This window comes from Canis aureus, chromosome 31 (assembly GCF_053574225.1).
Source record: "Canis aureus isolate CA01 chromosome 31, VMU_Caureus_v.1.0, whole genome shotgun sequence".
NCBI lineage: Eukaryota > Metazoa > Chordata > Mammalia > Carnivora > Canidae > Canis > Canis aureus.
Genome location: NC_135641.1, coordinates 7,702,960 through 7,722,780, shown reverse-complemented (window position 1 = coordinate 7,722,780; position 19,821 = coordinate 7,702,960). Strand labels below are relative to the sequence as shown.

Below are 19,821 nucleotides of genomic sequence, written 5' to 3'. Positions count from 1 at the left end.
GCTTACCACCATCTCATCTAATATCCTCTTCACAAATAACTTTCTAACAATAAAGTAAAACTGGATTTAACAAAATCATATTTAAAGTTGTCAATAGATATTGAATGCTTGCAGTGTGTCAGCATTATCCTAACACCTTTATATATATACTACACAGGTATATGCACACACATATACAGGTCCTATATTCTATACATGTGTGTTTTATATATAAACACACAAATTTAACAGTCTAATGTAGGGATCAGCAAACCTTTTCTGTTAAAAGAAAATAAATATATTTTAGGCTTTGCTGGCTACATAGCGTCTGTTGGAACTACTCAATTCTACCATTGTAGCTCAAAAGCAGCCACAGAACAAATGTAAAAAAAGTGGGTACGGTTATGTTCCAAAAAAACTTTATTCACAAAAGCAGTTGGTGGGCCGGATTTAGCCCTGGGCTATAGTTTGCTGACCCCTGCTGCATTCCTTTGAGGAAGTTAATGACCTTTCCACTTAGTGCAGAGGTGAGAGAACTGAGGCTTAACATTAAACATTGGGTAAAGCCACATAACCAGGTCGCTCTGGAGTTCCAACCCTCACCAAATCCACAGAAACCGGGGTTGGAAGCATTCTGCAACAGTGTCTCATCTCACAGGCAAGAACAACTTCATGCTCTCCTCAAAGTGTATCAAGTAAATAATGAGCTTTTATTTTTTTAAAAGGTTTTATTTATTTGAGAATGAGAGCAGGAGAGAGCATGAGCAGGGGAGAAGCAGGCTCCCCACTGAGCAGGGAACCTGATGCGGGACTCCATCCCAGTACCTGGGATTATGACCTGAGCTGAAAGCAGAAGCCCAACAAACTGTGCTACCCGGGTGCCCCTAAGCTAATGAGCTTTAGGAAGCTTTCTGATACCAATGCTATTTTGGCAAAAGACATGTAACAACATATTAGAAGCAAGACTTTATTAAGTCAAAAAAGAAATAGCTATAAATGTTCTAAAGGAGAGATATGTCAGAAAAGATTTAGGAGTTCCAGTTAAACTTCAGGGTTATTGATTAGTAGTATCTCAAACAATCCACATGTAAGAACACAGCCATAATGTAAATGAGAAAAGGAGAAAATAGAAATTTAAGAAATCAGAAAAAGCTTGATGTGAATCTCCACGCTTCTTGATTTTCTAGCTTAAAAAAAAAGCAATTAAAGGGATTTTTAAAGTTTCTTGAAAACACAGAAGAAACAGTGAGGTGTGATATCATACAACACAAGCCCCCTGCTTCTACTGGACAGTCATACCCTCTGTCAAGGGCCTTTTAATTCTTAGTGTTTTGCTGGGTCTTTATTTTTCCAAACTCTTTGCTTCAAGTGTGTGTCAAGCCATTCTACTTGGAAGAACATGAACATCAAAGTTTCTGAAATGCGTTGAAAAGTCACCCAGCAACACTGTATGGATTCTCTGTGTTTCAGAAAGGCACCTCTCATTTAGCTGATTCAGGTGGCACTGAGGAATAGATGCAGGCCCCCTTACTGATAGCCTTTAGAAGTCTGTAGCTGAGAGGGTTAAAATGATCAACTTTTTCTTCATGTAACCACAGCATCATGGCCATATCTCTCAGACTGTTTGAGTTGATAGCTTGAGAATAAAAAAAGGCACATGACTACCACTTGAGCTTATTTTAATTCTAAGTAAAAAGAATTTATTTCCCAGAATGCAGCTTTAGTTGAGCATGGCAAATCACATTGGGACAATGGATCCTTGCCTCATTTTCATAATTATCATAAATGCACACAAAAGCATAAATAAAGAATAAAGAATTAACTCCACAAATATACTTGGAATAGGACATAAAGCTGCAGAGTGTCACCACATTTAACTCCGCTGTAATAAATGCCACAGACAAATAGAGTTAAATGGGTTAATTAGTCACCGGTGGCTATTTTAATTGTGGTATTGAAAATCCGAGACACATGGTAGAGGAATTCCCATCACAGGGTTACTTGGGCTTTAATGGAAGAGTTCGCCCGGGACAGGAGCATCTCTAAAACATTGCGTAACTGATCACCTCTCTTCCTCTCCTTTACTTTTCATAATTAGCTGCACACTATTAAGTTAATGCACATTTATCTACAACAATTCAATTCAGACTGCAAAGAATCTTTCTAGTCTATAATTACACTCCAGCTTAATTAGCATAATTTCCACTGCACATATTTTAATAAAGAAGCTGCCATTATGGGTTGGCTTCCCATGTCGAAACTCTTCCAGGGAACATTGCAAAGAGAGACAAATGCCTCCTACCCATGAATTGCCACAAATGCACGCAGGAGATCTGAAGTCTACTTTGATGAATGAGAACGTTGGAATGGGCATGCCTCCTACAGAAGTGACCTGATGGAAGCTCCCACACCCGCACTGCCCATCAAGGGCATGAGCAGCAGGGAACTCACCCTCCATAATTACCGAGGGCTGGATGATGGGTCGATTGTGCCATGTGGTGCTGGGGTTTGACCTCATTAGTCCATAAATGTCTAGTCTGAAGTGTGAGAGCATCTCTATAGTTTATTTGGGATCTGTATCACCAGGAAATGGCCATTTGGGTGCCTCAAATCCTACCACCACTAGATGTCATTAGTTATTAGTTGGGACACAGATAAATGCGACCTTTTAGAGATTTTTACTAACTTGAAAGACCTTAAGCAACTAGGATCCTCCTCCAAAGCTCCCTTGTGGGAGACCAGTTAACAGTGAGAGAGCCATCTGATTGGTCTGGCACCGAAATGGAAAATACTTACAGTGTGATTTAATGGGACTAAATCCCTTTTGCAAGTGTTGTAAATCTGCCCAAATAACAACAAAGTCCTCTGTTTTAAAGGAAAATCTTCAGTTCTAGCAGCTCATTATATTTTGTACAAAATATTATGACGACTTCACCAAAAAAGGTTTATCAGTGTTTTTGGTTTACCATTTTAACCAAGCCAACCTTTCACTATATCTACTTGTTATTTGGAGGAAAGAACGAGGCATTTGCTTGCTCTGAGTTTGTAACTTGGAAAGGGAAGTTACAGCATCGTACAAGGGAGAAGAAATGGCCGCTGTTGAGCAGAAGGATGTAAATTAAGATAACCAAAAAGGAAGCAGATAGATTAAACCAATGGCAGCGAAACCCAAGACAAAACCGTTCGTGATGTGCTCCTACCAATGGCAGGAGGTGGGACCCAGGGATGCTGCATGAAGTGGGAGTTTTTAGACATGCCTGACATTAGTCTTTCTGGAAAGTCCAGGTATTCCATGAGACACAGGACATGTGTCTCCTACCTCAAAGATTTCCATATTTTCTTTTTCAGATGTATATCAGAAACTTAAAGCAAAAAACTTCTCAGCTTAGAGTCATTTCAGTAAGGCCCCTAACTAATTCTCTGTCTCCACAGGTATAACTTGAAACTAACGATGAATGTAAAGTATTATCACACTATTTATAGTACGCAGAATAAAAATTATATAATGACGGCTCATTCATATTGTCACAATATGCACTTTTCCCTAGAATCAGTTTTCAACCATTCAGAGCTCATGTGTCTTGTGAATAGATACTTAGATTTGTACTTATTTCTTCAAAATTATGGATTAGTTTCTTTTTTTGAAATAGGATTTCTGTAACAGTGAATCATGTACATACTGACCCTTTCGCACTTTGTTGGTGTTGAAAAGCTTTTCCAGTAGTATTCTCATAGGTGTGTGAAGAGGTTTGAGATATTAGTTAACAAAATTGACTTGTCTTCATCTCGATCATGGCATTAATGCTCACTCTGTTCCTTTTCTTTCTTTTACTAAACCGTTTCATTAAAAAATACATCACAACTAAGAGTGCCTCTGAAGGCAACCTGCTGGGTTGAGCTCAGGTCCTCTACTTAATGGCTGTGAGATCATGAGCAAGGTAGAGGGACTTAGTTTGCTCACCTGAAAAATGGGGACATGTCAGCATCTAGCCTACAGGGATGCAGAGCAGTGAAGGAGGCATGGCAGGGAAAGGGCTTAGAACAATGCCCATCTCAACAAGTTATGCTGATTCTCTCATCTTTCCTTGTTCCTAAGCCTTGAGACACATAAGAAAACAACTTTATAACACTTGGGGCCCTTAAATCTGAAAAAAAAAATTGAAATCTAGTCTGTGCTATAATGGTGGAAATGTTGGAAAAGTGTCTTTTCTGATTTACTGATCTTGACCAAAACAGATAGTCTTCCATTTGAAAAGGGCATACTGTTTCTTCACTTAAGAATTTCAACCTAGGGATCCCTGGGTGGCGCAGCGGTTTAGCGCCTGCCTTTGGCCCAGGGCGCGATCCTGGAGACCCGGGATCGAATCCCACATCGGGCTCCCGGTGCATGGAGCCTGCTTCTCCCTCTGCCTATGTCTCTGCCTCTCTCTCTCTCTCTCACTGTGTGCCTATCATAAATAAAAAAAATAAATTAAAAAAAAAAAAAAAGAATTTCAACCTAAACTTACATTGTATCCATATCTCATTTTTAACTGGATCACAGCACATATTTAGCTCCTAGTATTGGAAGAGGGTCAAATAAACTAACATCAATTTGTATGTTTAAGACAAAGAAACTGGTACTCTGATCTCAACAATGAACATGTATGTGAAGTTCACAATATACATTTGGCATAAATGTAAATACTTACAAAAAAGGTGCCTCTTTTTGAAATTGCTGCCAGAGTTCCTCTCTAGACTTGCACTTTGGTAGCCTACAGAATGAATTTTATAGGAGTAAGCCCCCCCCCACCCAGAATATGCAGGTCATCATCAATATTTACATTCACATAGCATATAAACCAAAAGGCAGAAATGTTCAAAAAGTTAGATGTCTACTTATGATCTACAGAATACAAAAATTATACTAGTGATTGTAAATTACAGAACACAGAGCCTTGAACTGCATGATTATGTTAATCTAGGGAATATTAATATCATAACAATTATTTTTCAAAAGTTGCTGGGTTTGGAAAACATGGACATTCACAAACATCGTATTTCTCCCCTTCTGAATTCCAAGCCACAAATTCTTCATGATGACCTTAAATAAAATTTGTATCTATATGCTCAATTTTGAGGCTACTTTCCATTAATGCTGGAATTTACTTGAATTTGTTCCCAGTAGCAGAACTTCTCTAATATAGGGTTCTTTTTATTTTTATTTTTATTTTGCTCACAACAAAACATCCAAATATGGTAGGATTTTTGCCACTACATTATTTCTAAAGTTCTAGCAAGATAGATTCAGAGACCTATACAGTAAGTAATGCATTTATACATAGTTCATATACATCAGCTAATAACAATTAGTGAACTATCACACATAATAACTTTGCAACTTGTCAGGTACATTACTGTATTTTTATAAGCCCTTTCTTTATATACATTCAAAGGAAAACTATATGGCAAAAAAAAAAACAAAAAAAAAAACAAAAAAAAAAAAACAAAAACATCCAGCCATTGTAACTTTTGAACTGTGAGAATTCTCATGTTTTTGTAGTGTCAGATTTCTGGCTGGCTGGATTTTTATTTAACAGGGAGACAATAGATTATGTAATGCTCATAAAAAATACAGGATCCCTGTTTCAACACATGGTGCCATTTGAAGCCATATCAGAGAGGGATCAAGTTCTTTTCTCCCTAAATCAGTGTTTAATATTATACTTCTAGCCTTTCCTTGGTTGGCATTATTGGATTATAGCAATCCAATTCTCAGCCTTGTTACTGCAAGAAAGCTTAAAATAGCAAATAAGAAAACTACAGTAACCAGCAGATAGAAAAAGCTAACCAAATAGTAATTTGCGTGAATGCCATGTGGAACCAAACATAAAAATATTTATCTCAAGTAAATTGTATTGATGCATTTCCAGGAAGTAATCCACTAATTATGATGCTCTGACACTTGGCAATAATATATAAAATATCTACAAGAATAGAGGGAACATGTGAATCATTGCTGTCACTATGACTTTAGCATCATTTTTCCAAAATTTTTAGCAATGAGCCACAACATGAAATACTTCTACTGCAATTCAGTTTGTACAGATGCAAGCAACACATAAATGTATATATAATTAAGGGAAAAAGAAAGGTGTCCTTACTAATGTTGATGCCTTTTGATGTTTTTTTTTTCTGTTCTGTTCGATTCCACTTTGTTCTATTTCATTAAATTATTTTCAAAACACTGTTCTTGACCAACAAAAGTATTTTACTACCCATTAAGGCATCACAATCTGCAATTTAAAGAATTTTATACGTATATAACAAAATTCACATATTTATACACATATGTACACACAATTATATACATATATATACATATGCACATACGTATACACAAGTATATCTATATACATATGTGTATATATTAATATAGGAGAGCTCGATAATCTTGTATACTCACCACAAAATTTTGCATATAAAAAAGATGAATTGTTCGACAATTTGAGTAATAATCAGTTTTAAAGACTAAAATTTGGGTGGGGGAAATGGCTTTCTTTATTGTTTTATTTAAATTCTTGCTTTACTCAACATTCCCCCCCACCACCACCTTTCCTATTGTCCATACATATGCCCTACTTTTCAGAGACACATGAAGATGATGAGGATAACAGTGATACTGATAATATTGTCCGCTTCCATCTGGACAATCATCTCTCATTTCTCAGGTGGGCCCACTGCCCTTCTAAAATACTTTATATTCAAATGAAGAGGGAATGGTTGGCTTAGATTATCCATGGGGAAAGGTCATGCTGTCACTTTGAGTATCTCATGACACGTGCAAATTTCGGTCCAATTACCAGATGCGTCTTTACCAGGAACTGGCTGAATGAGAAGTGAATGAAAGCTTGGAATATAGAGATAGAAAAAAAAAATTTCCGTCTGAGATATGGACCACCCACTCAACATAAGAAGAAAACAACTTTTACTTAAGGGTGAGAGAGAAATTGTGTAAATACAACCAACGCCTAAGTTGTTTTCAGAATGCAAACCTAAGTATTACAAAAATAATTCTCCTTTTGCTAATAAAGTGGTCATAATTTTTAAAATATCAATTGCTGACAAAGAAAGAGAGGAAGAGTTTAGATTATTTTTGTGCTAAAATTTGTGTATTAGTTCAGAAAGTACTCAAAGCAAATGCAAGACTATTTCCCTGACAGAAATATGTCATTTCTTCATCTGATCACTTACCATCTATGCCACAGGCACTCACAATATTTTATACTCATCACTTATGATGTCATTCTTTACCATTCAATAGCTGGAGGTTTTTAATAATGTCCCTCTGTCAGCATCTAGGAAATTTTATTTTGCTTTTTTAAATATGTTATTTTGGAAAGGGTACATACTTGTCAGGGTTTTGCCTGTATCTTACAACATTTTATAAAAATAGATCTTAGGCTCTGCCCATCCCCCCCCCCACATCTGGCAATCATTTTCCAAAATAGCAAACCAAACTTTCCTTACTATGGGAATTATAATCATTCTATTCTATTCTGTTCTAACCTGCTCATTCTTTTAGATGCTGCTCAAAATGCTCCCAATTGATTTTACTATTCACTCATGGGTGGTCCCCAGCTGGAAAACAAAAATGTGCTAATCCAGTCAAGCCATGGACTCCTGAACTCTATCTATGAGATAGAATGCACCTCATAAAAATATCACAGAAATTCATTTTAATCATTCAGACTCAAAGAGCTACCTTACTAAAACATATTTATTCAAAGAATCTACCTTTATGCTTCAGAGAAGAATACCAGAATTATACACATGTACATATAAAATCAATAATACATTACAGCAGGGTCAGCCCCATGACCAAATCTGGGCTACTTCCCACTTTTGTATGGCTTATAAGGTAAAAATGGTTCTTATAAACAAACATTTACAATAGATTTGATGATAGGGAATATTAACTTTGAACCCAAATTGGCTAAAATGTTACCTCTCCCAAATATCCCCATTCTTCCTGAAAGGCCCATATTACAAACATTACTAACATTGGATTACTGTATTTTAGACTTCCTTAATTATAATTTTGTAGTAGCTACATAATATTCACAAATTGCTCTTTGCCCACAAAGCCTAAAACATTTACCACATAACCCTTTACAGAAGGTTTGCCGACCCATGCATTCATTAAAGCATCATTTTTAAATTGATATAATGATTAATATGGACACCTGTCAACTCAGGTAGTGATCTGGCTGTGGCCCTAACTGCACTCTGGTGATCAGGGGAGCACACAGGTGATATACACAGCAGGTGTATGACTGACAGTTACCTTGCTCCAGGTGCAAAACTGTCCCCTTGATCCCGGGGAGAGCTGTTCTTCCAAGAGGAGTCCCTCTCTTTAGCCAAGGAAGCTCAAATGTCTTTGTTAAAAATAACTGCTTTTTATTTTATTAAGAGCCATAAGCTCAGTGGAAAATTGGGCTTTTCATTCAATGAAATTGCTTTTCACCTAATTCCCGCGGTGCGATGGGAAGGTACAGAGAGCTGTAGTGGGAGACATTCGCCTTAATAAGCACCTCAGTAAAATGAGTTACTCCTGTCTTCCTTGCAACAGCTACTGAACTCTGAATAACTGCCACTTTTGGGCATAGGTAAGCGGTATTATTGCACAACCTTGAATCTATTACATTTGAGAAGTTCTCATTTGTTTTTTGGTTGACATGAAGCTGCATGGTTTAGCTCTCTGTGTATATTTTCCACTAGCAAAATAGGTTTTCCCTCATCCAGATACACAGCGAGTTTCCCTAAAGAGAGGTTTTGCCCTTTTGGGTATTAAGACTTTAAAATTTAGCATGAGAAAAACATAACTTGAATGAAAACATAGATTTTCTGGGGGAATACTTAAGTTTTCCGCTTTTAATTTTTACCATGTTTTACCTTCACCACTCCTGCTTATCCTCCCTCCTTTTCCCACTGCCATCATACTTCTTTCCAGAACATATTTAGGAAACAATAATCCTCATTACTAGTTCTCATGTTAGCTAGGGGATGAGCCAAGGTTACCTTTGTGGTATAATGACTGATGGTTTTACTTATCTGCTAGACAATAGTTTACAGATTTTTTGGAATCTTATTTAATTTTCACAGGACATACATTAATCAAAGCCTTGTTCTTAAAGCCTTTGGGTTAATGTGTGTCAACATGTGAGAATGTACATCTGCTTTGGGCCCTTTTAAAATTTTTGTTAGGGAGCCTGGGTGGCTGAATCGATTAAGCAAGTGTCCAACTCTTAATTTTGGCTCAGGTCATGATCTCAGGGCCGTGAGGTGAAGCCCCACATTGGGTTCCACACTGGGTGTGGAGCCTACTTTAAAAAAAAAAATATATATATATATGTATATATAAAATTTTTGTTGACTGTATTTCTGCTTTAGCTGTAGATAATAACTTTTTCTTGTGAAACTACCACCTTATTAAATCCCCATTTCCGGTGAACACATAGTGAAATAAACAGCTTTCATCAGTAAAAATGTTAGACAAGCCCAAGGTAGAAAAAAAAATGTTCAATATCAAATTGCAAACATATTTTGGAGAGTAATTAGAAAACAAACACGAGGAAAGAAATAAAATAATTTCCACAAAAAGCTGGCTGATAAAAAAAAGACAATAATAAAGCATGTGACGAATTTTCCTGGAACAAGGTTTATTTAACAAGCTCTTGCTGCACAGATTAAATAATATATGATATATCTGGAAATAGATTATAAACTCAAATAATAAAGTCTAATAATGATTATTTTCTCCTTGAATAAATGTTATAGCTCATTTTTGCTCCTAAGCCTCTGATGGAAATAATATTTTCCCCCAAGCAAAGATTATTTTTGTTTAACAAAGGGGTGCAGTTCAAGGACATAGAATGAGGCAAAGCTAGAACCACAGATGTACAGAAAATCTAAACAACAACAATATTTCTTTGTCACTGTAACTAATGCACACTTCAAAAATCTTTCTACTGGAAAAAAAAACCCACTTTGGGTTTAACCAGCACTGGTCTTTGTGAGGCATGTCAGCACCATTCACAATCTCATTATGGCACAGGGCTAGAGGACAGCAGAGAAGTTAGCTATGTAAATGGACACAGGGTGAGACAAGGGTAGGAGCAGGTCTCAGCTGGGCTTCATAAGCACTGCTGCAAGTGCTTGATGTATAAATCCTTCCACTTAGTCCTCACACAACACTATGAGGTAGATGCTAATATCATCTCCACTTTACAGATGGGGACACTGAGGCACAAAGGCACAAGTAAGTGACCCAAAGACACAAAGCTAGCAAGCAGCAAAGGAAAGATTCAAATCTTGGCTCTTATTTTTATTTTTACATAATCTCTATGGCCAATATGGAGCGCAAACTAACGACCCTGAGATCAACAGTTGCATGCCCCTAAACCCTGGCTCTTAGTGCAGCACAAGCTCTTGACCGGTGCCCTGGATCAACAGAGGTCTCGTGGTGAAATGAGAACAAGAGCTAGGCTTCTGACTCTTGCTCTATTTTCATACTGCAAGCCAGTGAGATGAACGTACTGAGACAGGAATGGGACAAAGGCACCAGGTTCAAATCCTGCCCCCACTGGTTCTTAGCTGTGTGCTGTTTTTTTGTTTTGTTTTGTTTTTGTTTTTGTTTTTTTTTTAATGTATGTGTCCTGTTTCTCAGTGCCTTCAACTATAAGTCACCTAATACCCAATCCCTCTGTCTAGGTTGCTCTATTAATCTCCAATGAGATTCCAGGGTTTCAATCAAGTTAGATGCTTCATAAACATCGTTTCCCTACCTTACAGCCCGTATCTTAAATTTTTCTCTGTTCCCCACTTATTCATAAACTCCTACATCTCTATATTCAAGAGAAACAATCGTTTGAAACAACTAGAATTAAAGTGTGACATGACTTCAAATTAATCAGGATTCTATTTTGTGCTGATCCATGAGGGAATGCGGTGAACAAAATGTATTTCTTCAAAAGACATTTTACTAATTGTGTTTTCTAGTCGATTTAATGTCAGCAAGAGAAACATACAATTTGTAGATTGCTGAATATCTGATTTTAATTCCCAAGTCATCCATTACTTGTGCATGATCTAAAAAAATACAATTAAAGAATGGTCTCTGTTGTTTCTCTGAAACTCAAACAACTTTATTTATTTAAATAATTATTTTAAGTGAAGTGGCTTTCCAGAACACAAAATAACGATATACCCTCAAAATAAGTCCCATCCCAAATTACAAAATTATTTGCAGCAGGCTGCAAAGTGGCCCCTAACATATATTTCCAAGTCCTAACCTCCAGTACCTGTAAATGTGACTTTATTTGAAAGAGGGTGTTTGCAGGTGTAATTAAACTAAAGGTCTCAAGATGAAATCATCTTGGATGATCTCGAGCCCTCAATCCACGGACTAGTGTCCTTCTAAGAGGAGGGAAAGGGAATTTGGATAGAAAGACACATAGCAGAGAAGGCACATGAAGATGAGGGCAGAGCTCCGAGTGAGGCAGCCTCAAGCTTATGGCCCCTGGGAGCCGGAGGAGGCAGGAAGGATCCTTCCCTGGAGCCCTCCAAGGGACCATGGCCCCTCTGACATCCTGGTTTCAGATCTCTGGCCTCCACAATGTGAGAGAGGGAAAAATGTGTTACTTTAAGGCAATTTGTTACAACAGCCCTAGGATATTAATAGACTATGTTTTTGAAGAGGAAGAGAAAAGCAGGGATGAAAATCCTCTTTCATATAAGAACAACTTGAAAGTGCCCTTGCCTTTTGTTTTCCTTTCTACGAATGAGAACAAAGATTTAAAAAATAATCCTAAAAGCACAATCTAAGCCCAGCTCAAAAGAAATTCTGGTTCTCTGGCATTATTTAAGAAAATGTAAGCCTTTAAAACTAGCAATTTTATTAAGAATGGAAATTACTGGTTTTTTTCCCCGAATTTTAAATCCCTTCTTTAAGGAAGAGTAAGTAATTGACTTAGAAGAGAAAACTTTTCCTCTCATTTGTTAATCAAAAAAACAAAAACAAAAAAACAAAAACAAAAGACCAAAACAAAACAAAAGAACTGCAGAACATCTTTGGTCCCAGAAACAACACAGAGCAGCTTCTACGTGTTGCTTTAGGTGCAAACAGGCTGTCCCTCTGTTTTTGTGCTGCTGACTTGAGGGACCCTGGCTCCCAGGAGCACCCTCTTTCTGAGACTACCAACTCCACTGAAACTCTTCTCCCTCTCAGCCACTATCATCACATCTCTGTCCACCTCTCTTTCTAACCAACTTCACTTCCACTCCAATGCCTTTATTCTACTCTAGCGTCTTCTCAAAAAGGCCCCACATCCCACACCATGCCTCCTGTGAGCTCAGGAGTCTCGAAGCCCAGACAGACATATCATCTAGTGGTCATGGGCGGCATGTGAAGCCACTGCTTCTTCTCAGTGGTCATTCTACACAACCTCTTAACATTACTTATGAGCTTTCCCTCTCAAATGTCCTCCGAACTATCATCATCTCCCTCCTGCCTTGGAGTGCTCACAGGCCTAGTTCCTGTTCTGGCATCCATGCATTCAACAAATTCTAGGTGCTCGTTCATGGAGCACCTAGATGTGCCAGGCATGAAACAAATAAAGAGGCCCTTCCTCCACGGAGCTTGAATTTTATGGGGAAGCAAGTAACAGGAAGGACAAAAGTATGCTTGGTTGTCCTAAAAGCTAAAGGGAATGAGCAGGACAATGTGATGAGGGAAAGGAGTGCTAGTGTGGAAGCTAGTGTCCAGGGGGACTTTGATGAGGAGAGGACATAGAAGAAAAGTTATGGCTGCTGTCATGAGAGGGGATGGGGACAGGAGCATGGCTGAAGTAGGGAGGCCACTGAGGAAGTCTGGGATAAACACACACCAATCACTGTGATGTGGACAGTGATGAAAGCCTTGAGTCCACATGACAGCCCAGGGAACTGAATGAAGACATACAGAGAAGAAACCAAGGGTTGTGCTGGGGCTATCCCTACACTGGTCTACCTTCTCCATGGGTCTCCCTATGTGGCCTCTGGGGGCCTGCCCTCTGCTGCTGTCCTACTCATAGGCTCCTTCTGTTTCCTAGGCCACTTCTCTCTCATTGCTCATCTTCCAAATGAAGGCAGCCCCAGGCTCATCCTGGTCTCTGCCTTCCTCACCTTCACCCATGCCCATGGGCCCCCGTCCCATCCCACAGCTTCAGTCATAGTAGGGTGCAGACTAAGGTGATGATATACTTTCTGTTCAAACCTGAGACACTTCTGAGACCGGAGTGGGGGGCTGTCGATGATTACACTGGGGAATAAGGCATGCATCGGACTGTCTCAGGCATACAAGAATCGATAGTTGCTTGACTCCACCTACAAATGCCTATTGGTTTTGTGCTGTGCTGTCTTCCTGAATTGGCTACCTGAGCCCCTGTGGTTTCCTGCTCAGATGTCTATGTGACGTGTCAAACTTAATGTGACCCAACTGTGGCTGTGACATCATCTCCAGAACTGTTCCTCTTGCCCTATGTCAATGAATGACCACTCCAGTTTTGCAGTGGCCTGGGTTGAGGGCCTACCCTGACCTGTCAATGACATCTTCTGCCTCCACCTGAAAAATACATCTGTAATCTGACCACTCATGACTCCCACCCCATACCACACTGCCCCAAGCCACCGTCACCTCTATCCCAGATTACTGCAACAGCCTTCTACTCATCTCCCTTCATTGAATCTTGCCCCCTGAGTCCACTTTCAAGAAAGCAGCCAGAACAATCCACCATGACCGTCTATCACGGCTCTGGAAACTAGAAGTCCAAGATCAGGCACCAGCTTTGTTGGGTTTTGGGGAGAACTCTCTTCTCGGCTTGCAGATGGCCACCTTCCTATGGTGACCTGACATGGCAGAGAAGGAGGAGCTCTGACATCTCTTCCTCCTTTAAAGAACATCTGTTTTATCAGACTGGGACTCCACTCTAATGACCTCATTTAACCTTATCACTAGTTTAAAGGCTTCATCTCCAAATACAGTCACTTGGAGGAGGTTAGGGCTTCAACACATGAATTTTGGGGAGGCACAATTCAGCCCCTAGCAATAACGTGTGTACTTGCACACACCTCTCACACTGTCCATTGCTATTGTCAAATGCTCTCAGTTGTGTCCTTTGAGCCTCTTCTTGCTCCATTCTTCCCTGAAAATTTCAATCTGTGAAGTTAACCAGCCCAGTCACTTCCTCCCATCCCTTAACCCCTTCAATTGTATGTCTTCAGCTCCTTGGATACAATAAACAAACAGGGAAAAGATGTGGATAGCAGTGGGTAGAGAAAGGCTCACTCTTGACTCAGGTGAGAGCAGGTCCACCAGCTTGGCATTGCCCAAAAAGTGATGGCGAAGGAAGAAAAAAAAGGATTAATTTCTTTGAAAGAGTAGGTAACATATTCATTGCACACAAAATCATCAAGATAAATCAGAATTAGTGGAGATGTAGCTGGTGGATTGCAACCGTCTCCTCCCCCCAAAAAAAAACCCTACAACTGCATCCAACACTTTATCTTTTTGGCCTTGTAATAGCGGCTTTTTTCTCCTTGGGGGAAATGTTTTCTTCACCTTTCAGAAATAATTACACAAGCCCAGTAAATTCCAGAGACGATAAGTGAGTGGGTAAAAGGAAAGGTCATGTATGTTTACACCGCAGACTGAGAGAGGCCTGGGTAAGCCGTGTGTTAGGAGAAGTTCGTGACATCCATCAGCTTATATAAAATGTTCTTTTAACTGCCTGACACTGTTATTCCCATGAAAGATGTCAGTGCTACCAAAACCAGACAATCCTAGGATGAGGCATCCTATGAAGCTACAGGAAAAAAATGGCCAATAGCAAAAACATGAAGGACTGTAAGAATAAAGTCAACACTGGGAGGCTGGATCTGTTTTCCAATCATGTCTATTAGCTGCTAAGGGCTGCCATAACAAAATGCTACAGGCTGGGTGGCTCACGCAACAGTTTTCTCATGGTTCTGGGGGCTGGAGGCCCAAGAGCAAGGTGACAGTAAGGTTGGTTTCTTCTGAGGCCCCTCCCCTTGGTTTGCAGATGGTCCTCTTCTTGCCATGTCTTCATGTGGCCATTCTTCTGCATGTGCACAGCCCTAGTGCCTCTCTTGTGTCCAAATATTCTCTTATAAGGACACTAGTTGTACTGGATTAGGACCCACCTAAGACTTCATTTAAACGTAATCACTCTTTTAAGGACCCTACGTCCAAATACAGTCACATTCTGAGGTACTGGGTGTTAAAGCTTCCAAATATGAATTTTCCAGATACACATTTAGCTTCACAAACTGCTCCAAAACTGATCAGCTTAAAACAATAATTACGATTTATTTATTTATTTTTGCTCACAAATCCTAAATGGGCAGGGCTCAGCAGGGACAGCTCCCTTCTGCACCAGGCCCTATAATGTGGGGGAGACTCAGCTGGATTGGCTAATCCTCTCTCAAGGTGGTTTACTGTCATGACTGGTAAGTTGGTGTGGTTGGTTGTCAGCTGGGCCCTCGATGTGTGTGGGAGGGTTATGCACTAGGGAGCTCAGTGCTCATGATCATCATCAGTCCACATTCTTGTGAGTACAAAAGGAGGCAAGCCAAGCCTCTTGCCTGAAGATTCTAACCTTTCTATCCCAGCACCCAGAGGAGTGACTGGAATAAGGCAGATGCTAAACAAATACTGATTATTTAGACTTAATAATTTATTTTTTAAAGATTTTATTTATTTGAGAGAGAGACTGAATGAGTGAGAGACAGAGAGAGAAAGAGCGAGCGAGCAAGTGCACAAGCAGGAGGCAGAGCAGGGGAGAAGCAGACGCCCTGCTGAGCAGAGAGCTCGACTCGGGGCTCCATCCCAGGACCCCAGAATCATGATCTTCCAAAGGCAGATGCTTTATCGACTGAACCACCCAGGCACCCCTAGACTTACCTTTTTAGAACAGTTTAGGTTAGTAGCAGAATTGAGTGAAAGGTACAGAAATTTCTTATATACTCCCTGACTCTACACATGCATAGCCATTTGGAACACACCCACCAGAGTGGTGCATTTGTCACCAATGATGAATCTGCACTGAGGCACCATAATCACCCTAAGTCCATAGTTTACATAGGGTTCACTCTTGGTTATGTATAGTCTGTGGGTTTGGACAAATGTGTCCACCACTATAATATTATACAATATACTATTATTATCCACCATTATAGTATTGTAGAATTATCCACCATATATAATATTATACTATATTACACAATATAGTATTATATATAATTTCACAGCTCTAAAAATACTGGTTTTTAAAGGACCAAAGAAGGCATACTTAACAGGGAGACTCAAAAAGGTTGAGGATTGATACATTCTCCCATTCTCCCACTAGAAAGAAATATCTGATCTTAGCGTTGGTACCTTCTAGAGAATCATGTGTCCCTTTGGAAAGCATCCTTTAAAAAAAAATTATTTATTTATTCATGAGAGACACAGAAAGAGAGAGAGACAAAGCCACAGGCAGAGGGAGAAGCAGGTTCCATGCAGGGAGCCCGACGTGGGACTCAATCCCAGGCCTCCAGGATCAGGAACTAGGCCAAAGTTGGCACTAAACCGCTGAGCCACCTGGGCTGCCCGGAAAGCATCCTTTTAAAAGCACCTTTTAAAAAGTGGTTCTGGTAGGCTTCAAGTCGCCATTTAGATGATTGCTGTGGCCTCTGTTTATGGAGGAGGGATGGCAGCCACTGGAGGTCAGCACTGGGACACGCACACTGTTAGGGTGTAACTGTTGCATGTTTCCCAGGTGCTAGGAACGCACATTTACTTAGGTCACCCAGGTGGATGTGATTTATGTCTCTTTTTTGCATCAATTAATTGTGATAAAAATTAGGCTTTCAGAAGTAAATGCAAGTCTTGTATTTAATATTTATAGAACAATGAAACATGAGTAAATTTAATACTTACAAATTATTACTTTTTCATCTTTGTTAGACAGGTTTACCTACACCCTCAACTAACAACAATTAATGTCTTCTCTACTGTGCCATCCACATATATCTTTTCAGGGAACTGTTACTCATAACTCAGAAAACCATGTTAAATCTTGACCCAATATGACACTCCCTCTTCCTCAGATTTTTTCAAGATCAAAGAGTGACCAGGGATCCCTGGGTGGCTCTGCAGTTTGGCACCTCCCTTTGGTCCAGGGCGTGATCCTGGAGTCCTGGGATCGAGTCCCACATCAGGCTCCCTGCATGGAACCTGCTTCTCCCTCTGCCTGTGTTTTTGCCTCTCTCTCTCTCTCTCTTTCTCTCTCTCTCTCTCATGAATAAATAAATAAAATCTTAAAAAAAATCAAAGAGTGATCAATTAAGGCCCTAGAGACAACCAACAAGCTCACCTGATTTAGTCCTTAAAAGTTAGCCTTAAAATCTTCCCCAAATGCTGTTACCTTTACAATCGGTATTTGCTCTTTTACCACAGCCCTTATTTTTAACCACGTCTACTTGAGAAATTCTGAGCAATTTTTAACCAGACTGCATAATACATTAGTTAACTTCTGGAAAAATCCTGTCTTTTTAGTAAGATACAATATGGATTTTGTTCCTTCCTGTATTTGAACTGTAATAGCTTGTCTGTATCTAGTGTACAAATATAGAAACTCCTGGTATTGCCTTTTGCATAAATAGTGTTAGTAAACCAAAAGGAATATCTGCCTCCTGCCACTGTAAACACAGGAGAAAAAAGGGAGAAGGGCACCAATAAATATGGAACTCAAAATAAAGAGGCCAATCTAAAGAAATACATCTTAGGTTATTCAGTAATTTCCAAAAAAAAAAAAGTGAAATAAAAGAATTAAATCACATCTAAAAAAATTCAGTACTGAGTTGATTTCTAAAAATGAAGGAAAATGAATTCTTCAGACTAACCTGGCAATTACACAATATTGGCCTCATGCACCTGTTTACCTCCTCTGATTAATATGAAATTGTGTTTTTTGACTGAATGGTTTGCAATGAGGTTTCGGGAATGCAGGCCCCTAGGATGCTTCACCATAAAACTGTTCCTTTAACATGGAGGTGGTCACTCTGCTCAGAAAACCCCACAGGCTTCCCCGGCAGAGCAAAGTGTGGTAGTCGGTCCTAGGCCCCTTCTCCTCCTCCTCCTCTCTGTGGCCAATGCTGGTCAGAGACACATCTGGCACTCTGGTGGTCTGGGAATTCTTTGGCCTCTCAGAGAGCACATGCTACATGGCTTGTCCCTCGTACTGTTTGATGGTAGTAAGAGGCAGTGCAGAGCCTTTACCAGCAGCACTGGATATGTGCACCAAGGGGGTGCAGGCCAGAGGGGGTGGTGCAGGATCGGGGTGGGGGTGGTATAGGACAAGGGGTGTGTGGGCATGGGCCACAAGGTGGAGAGTGGGGTGGGAGAGCTGTGAGTTAGGGGGGCTGGTGTGGGCCATGGGGGTACAGGCCAGAGGGCGTGGAGCAGGCTGGGGGTGGGAGTGAGGGATAGTGTAGGCCAAGGAGGGTGTAGGCATGGGTCACATAGTGGGGAGTAGGGCAGGGGGTTGCTGTGGGTCAGAGGGGCTGTGCAGGAGTGGGTGAGGGGCTTTGGGTCAGGGGGGCTAGTGTGGGCTGTGGGGGTGGAGTGTAGGCTGCAGTGATGTGGGCCAGAGGGCATGGTGCAGGTTGGGGGTGGGGGTGGAGTAGGCCAAGAGGGGTGTAGGCATGGGCCACAAGGTGTCGAGTAGGGCAGGGGGGTGCTGTGGGTCAGAGGGGCTGGTGTGGGCGATGGGGGCAGGGTGTGGGCCACAGGGCTGTGCCATCCGCTGTGATGTCGCACAGGGCAGGTCTCACTCTCAGGCTCCAGCTACTCCAGCTAACAGGTACTGTGGGACCTTGCTTGGTGGGAACTCTGCCTCTCTCAGAGGCTCCTAGAGGTGGGGTGGGGTGACAGCAGAAGCTAGAACTGGGCTGTTGTGGTGTCACAAGCATCTGCAAAGACTCTCTTTGACAGAACTTAAGTCCATCTTCTCTGAGTCCTTTCTCAGGTAGGCCTTGACCTTGGCCCTTGTCCTGGCTGAGTCCAGTTTTGGCCAGAAGCCTGCTGTGAGTTTGGAGAGAACACCATCCTCTTGATATCTGATCAAATTCCTCATCTCCACCCCCTCCAAGGTGAGATTGGAGCGCCCTGGCTGCCCTCAGCAAGAATCCCGCCAAGTTGGCTCGGCAGGAAACCCCCTCCCCCAGTTCCTGCTCACAGTGACCTTCTGTCCCCAGCCCTCAGCTCCACTCCTTGCCTGGAATCCCGACCAGTCTAGGCTGTCTTCAGAATTGAGCCGTTCTACACTCAGGCCCTTCTTCCCCTATTGCAATGGTTTCTGGATAAAAGCTGCTTTTACCGCTTTAACTACAGTCCATCTCTGGTTCTCTTTGACAGGCCCCAGTCTAAAAGTCTTCCCGAACAAGAGCAGAGGAAGGCAAAGCACACGGGTACCATATGCTCCTTAAACACCTACACACGTACATCTTCCTTAGTCCCCCCTGCCCAATCAGAGAGGGATGCCTTCCATTTGGTAAGTGGTTTTGCAGGTCCAGACTTCACTTGTCTATCTCCTCTGAACTTTTTACAATATTACTTTGAAAAAGGAATTACTATTCACACTGGTACTTCTTTTTATCGCTAATGCATGTGGCTGGAAGAAAAAAAATAAATTGGGCCTAAACACAGCTACTGAGGGGTATAGTAGCTGTTGGTCTATGTAGATTAAATCAGAAGATGCTATT

General features: G+C 40.7%; 1 protein-coding gene and 1 long non-coding RNA gene across 8 annotated transcripts in view; one reads left to right on the top strand and one right to left on the bottom strand.

The window, feature by feature from the left end:
- CTNND2 (catenin delta 2) overlaps window positions 1-19,821 on the bottom strand; it is a 913,492-nt gene that overhangs the window by 282,900 nt on the left and 610,771 nt on the right. The window lies entirely within an intron of this gene.
- LOC144302309 (uncharacterized) overlaps window positions 1-19,821 on the top strand; it is a 52,109-nt gene that overhangs the window by 15,871 nt on the left and 16,417 nt on the right. The window contains exons 2-4 of one of the 3 annotated variants that reach the window (XR_013369161.1): window positions 6,825-6,956; window positions 19,086-19,209; window positions 19,475-19,610. This is a non-coding gene — a long non-coding RNA (uncharacterized LOC144302309). Of the gene's footprint in view, window positions 1-6,607; window positions 6,690-6,824; window positions 6,957-19,085; window positions 19,210-19,474; window positions 19,611-19,821 lie in introns of all 3 variants that reach the window. The other 2 variants (XR_013369160.1, XR_013369159.1) reach the window with 2 other exon arrangements.